This window comes from Eriocheir sinensis, unplaced genomic scaffold (assembly GCF_024679095.1).
Source record: "Eriocheir sinensis breed Jianghai 21 unplaced genomic scaffold, ASM2467909v1 Scaffold1118, whole genome shotgun sequence".
NCBI classification, from domain to species: Eukaryota; Metazoa; Arthropoda; class Malacostraca; order Decapoda; family Varunidae; genus Eriocheir; species Eriocheir sinensis.
In genome coordinates this window covers 2803-16430 of record NW_026110428.1, presented here as the reverse complement: position 1 = coordinate 16430, position 13628 = coordinate 2803, and the positions used below count along the sequence as shown (strand labels likewise).

General features: G+C 41.0%; 2 long non-coding RNA genes across 2 annotated transcripts; one reads left to right on the top strand and one right to left on the bottom strand.

Moving 5' to 3' along the window:
• Positions 1 to 1911: 1911 nt before the first annotated feature.
• LOC126989264 (uncharacterized) lies at positions 1912 to 9419 on the top strand. Its single transcript, XR_007743139.1, has 3 exons — positions 1912 to 2121; positions 8061 to 8148; positions 8745 to 9419. It is a non-coding gene; the product is annotated as an uncharacterized LOC126989264 (long non-coding RNA).
• Positions 7723 to 13407, bottom strand: LOC126989265 (uncharacterized). The gene is made up of 2 exons (XR_007743140.1): positions 12880 to 13407; positions 7723 to 7873 (listed from the first exon to the last, which is right to left on the bottom strand). It is a non-coding gene; the product is annotated as an uncharacterized LOC126989265 (long non-coding RNA).
• Between the last annotated feature and the right edge of the window lie 221 nt (positions 13408 to 13628).

The following is a 13628-nucleotide window of genomic DNA, read 5'->3' as shown; positions in this document are numbered from 1 at the left end:
TGGGGAAGCGCTTACACTCATATTCCCTGAGTTGGCTTGTTGGGAGTGGAGATTGACTGGCTATCTGCTTACATACCTACAATATGATTCACTGAAAGAGTAACAGTTTCAAGCATCTGTCATTTCTTTACATTCTCACCAATACCCACTCCTCAGATTATGGAGATTAGATGATGTCAATTTACGACTGCAGTGATGAAAAATACGTTAACCCGGTAGCAGCGACGGGCGAAATTTGCGGCTTTACCGTGCAGCAGCGACGGGCCAAATTAGTGGCATGATATAAACCCCCCAATAAGATGATACATAATCTGATCACAAATGCTTTGATATGTATTATGAAATGGTTTGTGTGAGGAGTGATTTTTTCTCATTTTTCTCGCTTAGAGGGACCATTAAGAAACGTGATCCCCGCTGCTACCGGGTTAAGGACTATTGTGGATTCTGCCAGGAGTTCAATGTCTGCACGTGATGCTCCTAAAAATAGATCATGTCAAGGGTTAAGGTACCGTTCACAGCACACAAGGGCAACAGTGGACGTCCAGCACATTTGTCCTTGTGTGTGCTCACCATGATACCTCTCACTCCCTCCCTTCTCTTCCCTTTGTCTTTCTCTTTTCATCTAAGAAACTCCTCCCTCATCCTCCCATCTTTCCTGTGTACTCATATTTCTCTCTCTCTCTCTCTCTCTCTCTCTCTCTCTCTCTCTCTCTCTCTCTCTCTCTCTCTCTCTCTCTCTCTCTCTCTCTCTCTCTCTCTCTCAGGTGGGTGCACAGTACAGGTCAAAGCAAATTAACACGGCAGGTACATAGGCAGGTGTTTACTGGCATTACCTGGAGATAATTAGTGGAGGAGAGGTTGTTTGTTCCCTTCACTACCCCCCCCCCCCTGTTCTCTCTCCACAAAAACGATTCAATGCGTTCTTCATGACATCTGTGCTCTTATAGTGGTTATCATGCCTAGCTACGAATACTATCTTTCATTATCTATTATTTTTATTTAATGTGTACCCGAGCAAAAAACGGCTTCTTGTCAGACCAAGGGACCAGACCGAGACCAAGGCCAGCTGGGGCTCAGTGAACAAACAAAAACAACAGTACACAAGTTTTGGACAATAAGAGAAAAAAGAATGAAAGAAAAAGGAAAACAATAGACACAGACAGTAGACACATCAGGGAGTGCCGTTACAAAGGCAAAACTCCCGACCGACTACTACTACTACTACTACTACTTGACACAGACGCACAGGAGCAGCAGAACAAGAAGGTCGCTGTTGGTGCCCAGACAGTTAAAAGTTAAGCTGCCATGGCCGCGTCGATACAAGAACGATTGAAGCTGAAGCAGTACCAAGTGGACACATGGACCACTCGGGAGCAGCTGTCTTGCTTCAGCCGTCATGCGCAACGTTACCAGATTGTCGTACTAGGCATACTTTTTTGTCTGCTTGAGGCTTAAAACTGTCGAGCCTACACTGATAACGATATAAATTTACAGTTAGAGTTCAGATGGTTAATTATCGATGTTTTTCTGCAATTGTTATGGATCAGACACAGGAAAATACGATGTTCTGAGTACGATAATCTGGTAATGCGCAGTGGTGACCAGAACTTGCTGTCAGGAGGAATAAGATTGATTGATAGTTTATTGTTGCAGGTAAACAACAAGGGAGAAGGGAGGAACATGCCATCCCAACCCCCAGGCAGGACAGTGTGATTATACAACTATTAATAGATGCTTACCAATGAGACAAGTCGGCCACCAGACCAGACACCAGACTGGAGAGACGAGTGGACGAGTGATTGAGGCAGTGAAAGAGTTCTTGGAGGGCATGTGGCGTGCAAGATGTAGGGAATGATATCTTGCCCCGAGAACATAGACTTTCCTCATGTTTTGTTTTCGCAGGAGCTGCCGATACAAAGGCCTGTCAGGGGAGAAATCCCGAGCCACCTGTGACATCAAGATCAAGACCAGCTGATCACCCGGAGCCATCACTCAGCCGGGCACCAAATCTTCCCTTTTTCCCGCGTTTCCAGGCCGAGGAAGTGCAATAGAGAGTGTGGCCTGATGAAGGAAGGTCTGAAGGTGACGTGATGGAGCGGAGCAGCACGTGACGACGCCCAGGTAATGTATAAACGTGTGATACATGTGTCCCGTCCCCGGTGGTTGGCTGCCCGTGTGTCATCCAGTAGAGTTCAGCGGTGTCGTTTTGAACATGTATTATTTGCTTGTCTTTGTTGTGTGACGCTTGTTGGTGTAGAGACTTTTGTGATGCCTGGAGGGAAGGGAAAGGAAGAGGAGAAAGGGAGGATAAGAGAGAAAGACTTAGAGAGACGGAGAAAGATATAAAGAGAGACAGAGAAAGACTTAAAGAGAGACAGAGAAAGACTTAAAGAGAGACAGAGAAAGACTTAGAGAGAGACAGAGAAAGACTTGAAGAGACAGATTAGAGAGACAGAAAGACTTAAAGAGAGACAGAGAAAGACTTAAAGAGAGACAGAGAAAGACTTAAAGAGAGACAGAGAAAGACTTAGAGAGAGACAGAGAAAGACTTGAAGAGACAGATTAGAGAGACAGAAAGACTTAAAGAGAGACAGAGAAAGACTTAAAGAGAGACAGAGAAAGACTTAGAGAGAGACAGAGAAAGACTTAAGAGAGACAGAGAAAGACTTAAAGAGACAGAGAAAGACTTAAGAGAGACAGAGAAAGACTTAAAGAGACAGAGAAAGACATAAAGAGAGATAGAGAAAGACATAAAGAGAGACAGAGAAAGACTTAAAGAGACAGAAAGACTTAAAGAGAGAGAGACAGAAAGACTTAAGAGAGATAGAGAAAGACATAAAGAGAGACAGAGAAAGACTTAAAGAGAGACAGAGAAAGACTTAAAGAGAGACAGAGAAAGACTTAGAGAGAGACAGAGAAAGACATAAAGAGAGACAGAGAAAGACTTAAAGAGAGACAGAGAAAGACTTAAAGAGACAGAGAAAGACTTAAAGAGAGTCATAGAAAGACTTGAGGAGAGACAGAGAAAGACTTAAAGAGACAGAGAAAGACTTAAAGAGAGACAGAGAAAGACTTAGAGACAGAGAAAGACTTAAGAGAGACAGAGAAAGACTTAAAGAGACAGAGAAAGACATAAAGAGACAGAGAAAGACATAAAGAGAGATAGAGAAAGACATAAAGAGAGACAGAGAAAGACTTAAAGAGAGACAGAGAAAGACTTAAAGAGAGACAGAGAAATACTTAGAGACAGAGAAAGACATAAAGAGACAGAGAAAGACTTAAGAGAGACAGAGAAAGACTTAAAGAGAGACAGAGAAAGACTTAAAGAGAGACAGAAAGACATAAAGAGAGATAGAGAAAGACATAAAGAGAGACAGAGAAAGACTTAAAGAGAGACAGAGAAAGACTTAGAGAGAGACAGAGAAAGACATAAAGAGAGACAGAAAAAGACATAAAGAGAGACAGAGAAAGACTTAAAGAGACAGAGAAAGACTTAAAGAGACAGAGAAAGACTTAAAGAGAGACAGAGAAAGACTTAAAGAGAGACAGAAAGACTTAAAGAGAGACAGAGAAAGACTTAGAGAGAGACAGAGAAAGACTTAAAGAGAGACAGAGAAAGATATAAAGAGAGACAGAGAAAGACATAAAGAGAGACAGAGAAAGACATAAAGAGACAGAGAAAGACTTAAAGAGAGACAGAGAAAGACATAAAGAGAGACAGAGAAAGACATAAAGAGAGACAGAGAAAGACTTAAAGAGAGACAGTGAAAGACAGATAAGAGAGACAGAGAAAGACATAAAGAGAGACAGAGAAAGACTTAAAGAGAGACAGTGAAAGACAGATAAGAGAGACAGAGAAAGACATAAAGAGAGACAGAGAAAGACTTAAGAGACAGAGAAAGACTTAAGAGAGACAGAGAAAGACATAGAGAGACAGAGAAAGACTTAAAGAGAGACAGAAAGACTTAAAGAGAGACAGAGAAAGACTTAAAGAGAGACAGAGAAAGACTTAGAGAGAGACAGAGAAAGACTTAAAGAGAGTCATAGAAAGACTTAAGGAGAGACAGAGAAAGACTTAAAGAGAGACAGAGAAAGACTTAAAGAGAGACCGAGAAAGACTTGAGACAGAGAAAGACTTAAAGAGACAGAAAGACTTAAGGAGAGACAGAGAAAGACTTAAAGAGAGACAGAGAAAGACTTAAAGAGAGACAGAGAAAGACTTAGAGACAGAGAAAGACTTAGAGACAGAGAAAGACTTAAAGAGAGACAGAAAGACTTAAGAGAGACAGAGAAAGACTTAAAGAGAGACAGAGAAAGAATTAAGAGAGACAGAGAAAGACATAAAGAGAGACAGAGAAAGACTTAGAGACAGAGAAAGACTTAAAGAGAGACAGAGAAAGACTTAGAGAGACAGAAAGACTTAAGAGAGACAGAAAGACATAAAGAGAGAGAGAAAGACTTAGAGACAGAGAAAGACTTAAAGAGACAGAGAAAGACTTAAGAGAGACAGAGAAAGACTTAAGAGAGACAGAGAAAGACATAAAGAGACAGAGAAAGACATAAAGAGAGACAGAGAAAGACATAAAGAGAGACAGAGAAAGACATAAAGATAGACAGAGAAAGACTTAGAGAGACAGAGAAAGACTTAAAGAGAGACAGAGACAGACTTAAGAGAGACAGAGAAAGACATAAAGAGAGACAGAGAAAGACTTAAAGAAAGACAGAGAAAGACTTAAAAGAGAGACAGAGAAAGACTTAGAGAGACAGAGAAAGACTTAAAGAAAGACAGAGAAAGACTTAAAAGAGAGACAGAGAAAGACTTAGAGAGACAGAGAAAGACTTAAAGAAAGACAGAGAAAGACTTAAAAGAGAGACAGATAAGAGACAAAGAAAGACAGATAAGAGACAAAGAAAGACAGATAAGAGAGAGAGAGAAAGACAGATAAGTGACATAGAAGGAGAGAGAAAGATAATAATAATTACATTTGTCTAGTCAGCAATGCATCTGCCTGGTGCGCTCCCACCGCTGGAGGGCGTCCAAGTCTTTTTGTAGCAGTCTGCAGTCGTCGGTAGTCTTTACTGCTCTAAACAGCAAACTATCGTCGGCAAATAGTCTAGTGGAAGAGTTAGGCGTTGAGAGTGTTAATGTTCAGGAGGAAATGAAGGGGGCCTAGAACGGTGCCTTGTGGGACACCTGAAGAAACAGGGACAGTGTCAGATGAAGATCCGTCAAGAAGAACACGTTGAGTGTGAGTAAGAAATGCAGTGATCCAGTGAAGAATAGGTCCTGAAATATCATAGTATATCAACTTAAATGTCAGTCTTTTGTGCGGGACTTTGTCAAAGGATTTGGCAAAATCTAAAACAATAGTGTCAACTTGTTTAATGTCACGTCAGTTGAGTAGCCTTGCAATGTCATGAAATGTAGTAATGAGTTGCGATTCACATGAGCATTTGGGTCGAAAGCCGTGTTGTGAGTCAGTAAGGATGTTGTTTGTGTCAAGGTGATTCATTATGTGTTTGAAAATTTTACATGGAATCGATGGTAGTTAGATGGGGCGATAATTGGCTGGGTCAGTCCAGTCACCTGTCTTAAATAAAGGATTAATATTTGCCAAAAGCCAGTCAGAGGGTAATGAGGTGAATGCTAGGGATTGGGTGAATATGGCCTGAAGGATGGGGGCAAAGGATTTATGGATGAAGGCGGGAATGTTGTCGGGGCCAGTGGATTTAGTTGTGTCAAGTCCGTCCAGTAATTTCTGTATTCCGTTAGTTGTAATGTCAAGGGGGGTATCGGGGGGAAGGGACTGTGTGTCATGTTTGGTGTCAGGTTGTGTTCTTGTGTGTACACCGATTGGAACTGTGTGTTGAGTATTTGTGCTTTGTGTTGTGGGCTGGTTACTAATGTGTTAGTGTTGTCCTTCAGTGATCTAATCGTGTTAGTGTCGTGTTTGCGTGTTTTAAAGAATTTGAAAAAGTTTCTTTTGTTATTTCTTACGTTGTCTGCGAGATAAGTTGCTATGTGTTTGCGTTCCGCTACTTATATATTTTTGGCAAATGTCTTTTGGTGTTTTTGTAGGCGGTCCAATTATCTGTTGTGTTGTACGTCTGCGCGCGTCTGTAGAGTCTTTGTTTCTTGCGACATTGTCTGCGTAGATCCCTGGAAAACCAGGGAAGTGTGTACCTACTAGAAAGTGTGTTTTTGTGGTATGTGTCTGTTCATTGAGGCGTGTATGGTGTGTATCAGGTTGTTCCAGTTGGTGGAAGGAAGTCTTATGTGTGGGTCTGTCACAAAAAAGTCAGTGCTGAAAGCAGTTAGGTCTTGTTTGATCATGTCTAAGTCAGCCCTTGAATAAAGGAATATCTGTCTGGGTCTCTGTTTGTCTAATCAGTCAGAGGTCAGCATCAACGATGAGTATGTCGTGGTCACTAAGTCCTGGAACAACCTGAGTGTTTGTTATGTTAAGAATGTTGTTGGTGAGAAAAAGGACAAGTGTGTGTGCTGTGGTTAAAGGGCCACCGTGGAGTACTGTTTGTGAGAGTGAAAATGTATTTATGATGTGGTGATTGGTGGCGATGATGACACCGCCGTCTTTTCCGAGGTCTGTCGGGCGGTCTTTACGGAAAACTGTCATACTAAAGGGGGAGGGAAAAGCTCACTACTGTCAACATCAGAAGTCAACCAAGTCTCAGTCCCTACCATTATGTCAGGATTGTGTGTGGTAATTAAGTGGTGCAATTGGGCTATTTTATTTTTTATGGTACGAAAGTTTATTGTTAGTAATCGGAGGGAAGTGTAATTATGACGTGGTGGTAGTGGAAGTGAAGAGAGAGATAAAGATGGTGAAGATACATAAGAAATGGGAGGGGGTGAAGAAGTAGAGAAGGGAGGTGAAACCGGAGGTGATGAACAAGGGGAAGAAAAGGAAATAGGGACTGGGGAAAGTGAAAGAGTAGGATTGGGGGAGGGTGATAGGGCAGACCTGGGTGTGTTAGTAGCTGGGGTGAGAGGTGAGTGATGGGTCAAGTTTGGCGTACGGAGGGAACGCACCTGTCTGTGGGCATTGATGGGGCTAGGTGTGAAAAATGGACTGAATCATGGTTGGTTTCCTTAACATTTCCTGTTCTTGGTAGAAACTTTTTGTGTGTGTGTGTGCATGTGTGCGTGCGTGCATGCCATTTATTACAAATATCCCCTTTTTACTCTTCAAAGCAGGAGTAAGTTTTTATGCCTATATATATATTTTACATCATATTTCACTTAAAAGTCTTCCTTCTTTCTTTTATTCCAGATTAACATTTTCTCTTAAGTACATCTACAGGTGAAGTCTAATGCCATCAGTATTGTATTCTGAATTAAATCAATATTTGCGGTCAATGAATGAATTTTCCGAGAATATATGATCATATACTTAGTAAAACTGGTCATTTTTAAACTTCTTAGCAGAGTGGCACAACATCAACATTTATTTGTTATAAAGTAAAATTAAAGTTTCAATTTGTTGTAAATGCCAAGTAAATTTATGCTTCAGTCCTTTCTTAGTTTGTTCATCCACATTCCTTGCTTAAGATACCTGAATTTCACATTGTGTATCATTTCAGTTATTATCTCAATAATTTTTTTTAATACTTTATACTTCATATGGTGGGAGTTTTTCCATCTAACAACTAAATGGGAAGTCATTCTTGATGTCAAAATATTAAAAGAATGCTATGTTTTGTAAAAAATATATTTGGTATAACAAACAAATCTTTACATCACTTAACAAAATTATACACTTTGAAAACATCAACAATATATCTTTGTACTGACTACATTAGATGAAAGTGTGTTTTCAAAAAGAGCAGCAGCTTCTGGAAGGTGTCACTGTTCCTGGAAGTAAAATAAATTCATTAGAGGAACAATGATGCAAATCATCTGCTTTTACTTGAAATCATGAACAGTGTGTATGTTCAATCCAACAAGCAATCATTACTGATTACTCTTTTATTTCTTTCCTTATGTTAATACTCTGTTCTTGTTGATTTTCTTGTATAACATTTTTGTCATCATTGTGCAGACTTTGGCAGCAGTGGCAATGGCTCCCCGAGGACCTGACACCAAGCCGAAGTCCCCTAAGGAAGATGCACCACAGAAGCACTCTCAAGGTAATTTACAATTTAGTCTACACTCAACTGAAGTTAGAATGATGTGTGTGTGTGTGTGTGTGTGTGTGTGTGTATATATATATATATATATATATATATATATATATATATATATATATATATATATATATATATATATATATATATATATATATATATATATATATATATATATATATATATATATATATATATATATATATATATATATATATATATATATATATATATAAGTAAATAGTGAAGTTTACAAACTCCGAAAAAAACAATTTAAAGGGACAAGTCACACTCACAGACTGCCTGCTGAGAGGCAACTAAGCCAGGGGGATTCATCACTTCAAATCCAACAGCACGAAAGAGTTGACAAATAGTTAATTTGATAGGTCTAGCTTGGATCTTTGACACGATTCTGAAGGATACTTTATCTTTGGCGAATTTTTAGTTTTTTTGATGCGATTCCAGTCAAAAGCTCATTTAGATGATTCCGTTTTGCCGCAAATTGCATCGTGGTGTGTGAAAGGGTTGATAGTATTGGTACTACTACTGTAGTAAATATTACTACTGGCACCACTGTAATTATACAAACTTCAATGTAGGTGAACAAGGAAGGCAACCATCTGCCGTTGCAAGCTGTGATTTTGGTGTGCAGTTAACACTGAAGTGTCACACAGCAGGCTGGACCACAGAATTATTGACAAGATTAAGAAGTATGGTCACGACTTCCTTGTGATGGTGTCAGAATACACAGCAACACACGAGAACCGCTCGATACTGTGGAGCCTGCTGGGCGGGAACTGCTCCATCTAATAACACTGCTCAAGAAGCAAGAGAGGTATGCCCAATGGGCACTGCCTGACAGTCTGGACAGCACTTAAGTAATACCTCTGTTGGACAGCTATTTCCACAGAACCACTTGACTAAGAACAAGCTCAGGAACAAGATCAAGTACAGAAGTTAAGAATACATTTAAGCATTTCTGTTCATCCAGAAAGATTAACACTTGCTGAAAGAGGTCAAGGAAGGCTGCCACTCTTTAACAAAGGATATTTACTCAAAATACGGTGAGTGATGAATACGTTGGTATACGTAATTCATAAAAGGCAACTTAAATGCCACCACTGGCACTGACAGAGATGGCCATGAGTTGTTTTGGTCCCCATGGCTCTGGTACCTGGAACACCAACACCTCTCTCCTTCTGAATTATGCAAGATCCGGGAGATTGAGAACTGCAGGTTCTTGATACCAGAGCTGCAATGCTGAATTGCGTCAAAAAAAAAAATAATAATAATAATAATAAAGTATCTTTCAGAATCGCGTCAAAATTTTTTTGCGGCAAAGATCCAAGCTAGACCTATAAAATAAACTAATTGTCAACTCTCTCGTGTTGTTGAATTTGAAGTGATAATTGCCCGTGGTTTAGTTGGCTTGTGAGTGTGACTTGTCCCTTTAAATTGTTTTTTTTGGAGTTTGTAAACTTCACTATTTACTTACATTTCTTATATATATATATATATATATATATATATATATATATATATATATATATATATATATATATATATATATATATATATATCTTGACTGAAAGACTTGACATGTGGTCATGAGTGTGAAGTGACTGCTACATATCAGTTCAATGTGCTTGCTTTTAGAGAACCTGTAGAGCTATGGGATAAATTCAAATGATAAATATTTGAAGCTGCAAAGGAGTGCATTGCAGGACCTCAAGATCTAGGAGTGCCTCGGGGCAGGTGCTGGAGAATATCAGAATAGTTGCCCTGCCAGACTTCCTAGGAATTGGGACCAATATAGATTCTGTGACATAGGACTAGAACTCTTGAGAAGAGACAAGGAGAGAGGTATGTCAGGAGTCTCACTTATGACACTGAGGATCATTTTGATGCAAGTGAGTTCCAACCTGCTTACTGAGCCCTGAAGAAGCTCTGAGCCTCCCTCTCAAGTGAGTGTTAACCCAGCATAAGGCTGACTGGAGTCAGACATTGATGGGAAGAAGGAGCTTGCTGGGCTGAGTGCTTTGAGCAGTTGTAAATGGCAAACCCTCTGAGCAAGCATTTTTCAGCTGCTGGGTTAAAAGAAGCTCATGTTGATCCACCTATTGATGAAGATCCATCCTTTCTTCATGAGGTCAGAGAGGCTGTGGCAGGGTTGAGGGGTGGAAAAGCAGCTGGTTTTATAACATCAGTGTAGAGCTGCTCAAAGCTGGAGGTGAAGCCATGACCCACAGGATGCATGTAGTCTTGACTGTCATAAGGCAGTCTGTGCCATTCCTCCCTGACTGAAAGGGTGATGGTTGTCCCTATCTGGAATAGGATAGGGGACCTTCAGGACTGCAACAACTACTGTGGTAATACACTGGTCAGTGTGCCAGGCAAGGTGCTTGCCTGTCTATTACTTATATAGATTTGCAGTCAGCTTCTGAAGCTGGAGGTACCTGAACAGTCCAGGCTCACACCTGGTAAGTTGACAACTCCATATCCAAGCATTTCACACGTTCCTGGTATGCCAGAGGGAGTTTTAGCAAGGGATGCTTGTAGCCTATGTGGATCTCAAGGAGGTGCATGATTCAGCACATCACAAAGCACTCAGGGATATCCTGTGACTTCATGAGATTCCTGCAAAGATCATTTATTGTCTAGTCTGTACTCTAAGTTGTTGGTTTTATTGACTGACCTCATCGACACCTGCTCTAGAGCTCCCACAAGGATGGCCACAGCAGAAGAGTTTCCATCTTTTCTGCCGTGGCTATCCCCTAGTGAAACTCTAAAATGAAATCGATGAAATGATGATGATGTCTGTACTCTACCTCCTTCCTGCATCCATGGAAGAGAAGCTGGACAACCCCTCCCCTCACTCTCAATCCTACAATACAGGTCAGTCAATAAACCAACAATCCTTACAGGAATCCAGTGGAGTCACAGGTGATCATGTGTCTCACAGTGCACTGAATCAAATCTCTTCTCGAGTGACATGAGCTGGAATCAGTCACATTGAAACTCATGTTGGCAATCCACCAGTACACAAAGGGCTAGGATACGGTCAGTTGTTGACTTTACAGGCAACCCTGGACTGCTCAGATGTCTGCAGCTTCAGCAGCTGGTTGCAAATCTCCATGAGCAACAGATGAGCAAACATCTTGCCTGGCACACTGTGCAATGTAATACCACAGTAGTTGTTGCAGTCCTGATGGTCCCCTTTCCATTCCATATAGGGATAACTGGTTCCCTTTTTCAGTCAGGAGGAATGGTACCAGATTGCCATATGGCAGTCATGAGTCTCATGACCACAGCCTCCCACAGATCATGGCCTCACCTCCAGCTTTGAGCAGCTCCACACTGATGTTGGAAACACCAGCTGCCTTTCCACCCCTCAACCTTGCCATAGCCTCTGCCTTCATTAAGAGAGGCTGGGCTTTTGTCAATGGCTGGATCAGCATCTGCAATTTATATTCCAGCTACTGGAAACTGCTCACTCAAGAGGGTCTGCCGTGTACAACTGTTGAAATTGCTCAGCCTATCTATGTCTAATACAAGGCAATCTTCTACTGTTTGGATAGTGTTCACCTGAGAGGGAGACTCAGAGAGGAGCTTCTTCAGCGCCCAGTTAGGTCAGAGATCATTTGCAATGAAATGGCCCTCAGTATCATTAGTGAGGTTTCTGACATACCTCTTGTTTCTCCTCAAGAGGCTCTTAGTCTTACTATCAAACCCCTATATTGGTCCAGGTTCCCCAGCAAGCCTGGCACCACAACTCTTCGATATTCTCCAACGTCTCCTGCAAGAAACTACTAGATCTCAAGCACTCTCCAATGCACTTGTTTGCAGCAGGAGTTTCACATTTGAAGGCGTCATTACAGTTCTACAGGGCCCTCAAGGGTGCCCAGCACATTGAGCCCATTTGAGACTGTCAATGCATACTCATGAACACCTGCCAAATCTTTGTCTCTTGAGATGAAACACAACATGGGTACACCTTAAGATTCTTCTAGACCTGACAAGAAGCGTGAGTGTTGAAACAAAAAAACTTAACAGTCGCAAGGAACCCAGATGATGTTCTTAATAAGCATTTTATTCTACTGTGAATTATATATTAATGATTGTTTCATTCTATGAAAATATTAAATGAATAAAAACTTGATCTTAACTACAAGCAGCTGTTCAGCTGATACATGAAATCAAACAAGGATGAAGCGTCAGCAGTGGTGATGTAGCGGTCACCATTGTTCTTTTCAACATTCCAGATGGCTAGACACAGCATCAGCGGCAGGCAAGAACGCCAATATTGTGAGTGTGAGAACATAAGATAGAGCGTGGGAGAAACTGACCAATAGGGACAGAAAGATACGGTGCCTGGGCCAACATCACGCTGTGTATCTTTCCACCCCTGTTGTTCAATTTCTCCTGCACTCATACAAATCTCCTCACATTCTTGAAATATAGGAGTTCTTGCCCACTGCCGATGTTGTGTCCACCTGGCCATATGGAAAGTTGAAAATCAAAATGGCAGAGGCTTCATGAAGCAAGGTGGCCTGACGTCTAGACCTTGCCACACCTCCACATGAAAACTGGCGCAGAAAACTCTAGGTTTTCATCAATGGAGAATTTTTAGGGTCACAAAATTGGTGTATTGCAAAATCAGTACACTCAAAACTAGAGGGAGAACTCTATTATTACTACTACTACTACTACTAGGCATGTGTTTTCATGACCCACCTATCAAGAGGTTTGCAAATGTCACGGTGAGTTGTCTCAACCTCATGGAACTCCCCAACTCCTGGATCTGCAACAACAATAATAATAATAGTAATGTTGGGATACTAAAGAGATGGAAGTGAGGTATAAGGAGGTGTAATATGGAAATGAGGTATAAGGAGGTGAGTTGAAGCCTGACTAGTATTGCAAAAGTGTTTATTCAGACAAGGAGCTTCAGAGGCATCAAGTCTCAGTAACATGCACACAAGGGTGGTCCCGTTTGCTGCCTAATGGACACAAGCACTCCGGCCCTGCACCGCCTCTGTTTGATGCTCATGCTGCTGTTACTTTTATTTCCGTTTTCTGGTTCAGTTAAGATTAACCCGGTAACAGCGGGGATCATGTTTCTTAATGGTCCCTCTAAGCGAGAAAATGAAAAAAAATTATCACTCACACAAATCATTTCATAACATATATCAAAGCATTCGTGATCAGTTTATGTATCATCTATTTTGGGGGGTTTAAATTATGGCACAAATTTGGCCCGTCACTGCTACATGGTAGAGCCACAAACTTGGCCCGTCACTGCTTCGGGTTAAATAAGATCTGCAATAGCAGGACTGAAATTGCTTAACACGGTAGCAGCGGGACAAATTTGTGGCTTTACCGTAGCAGTGACGGGCCAAATTTTCACCATGATATAAACCCCAAAAAAATAGATGATACATAAACATCACAAATGCTTTGATATATATTATGAAATGGCACAT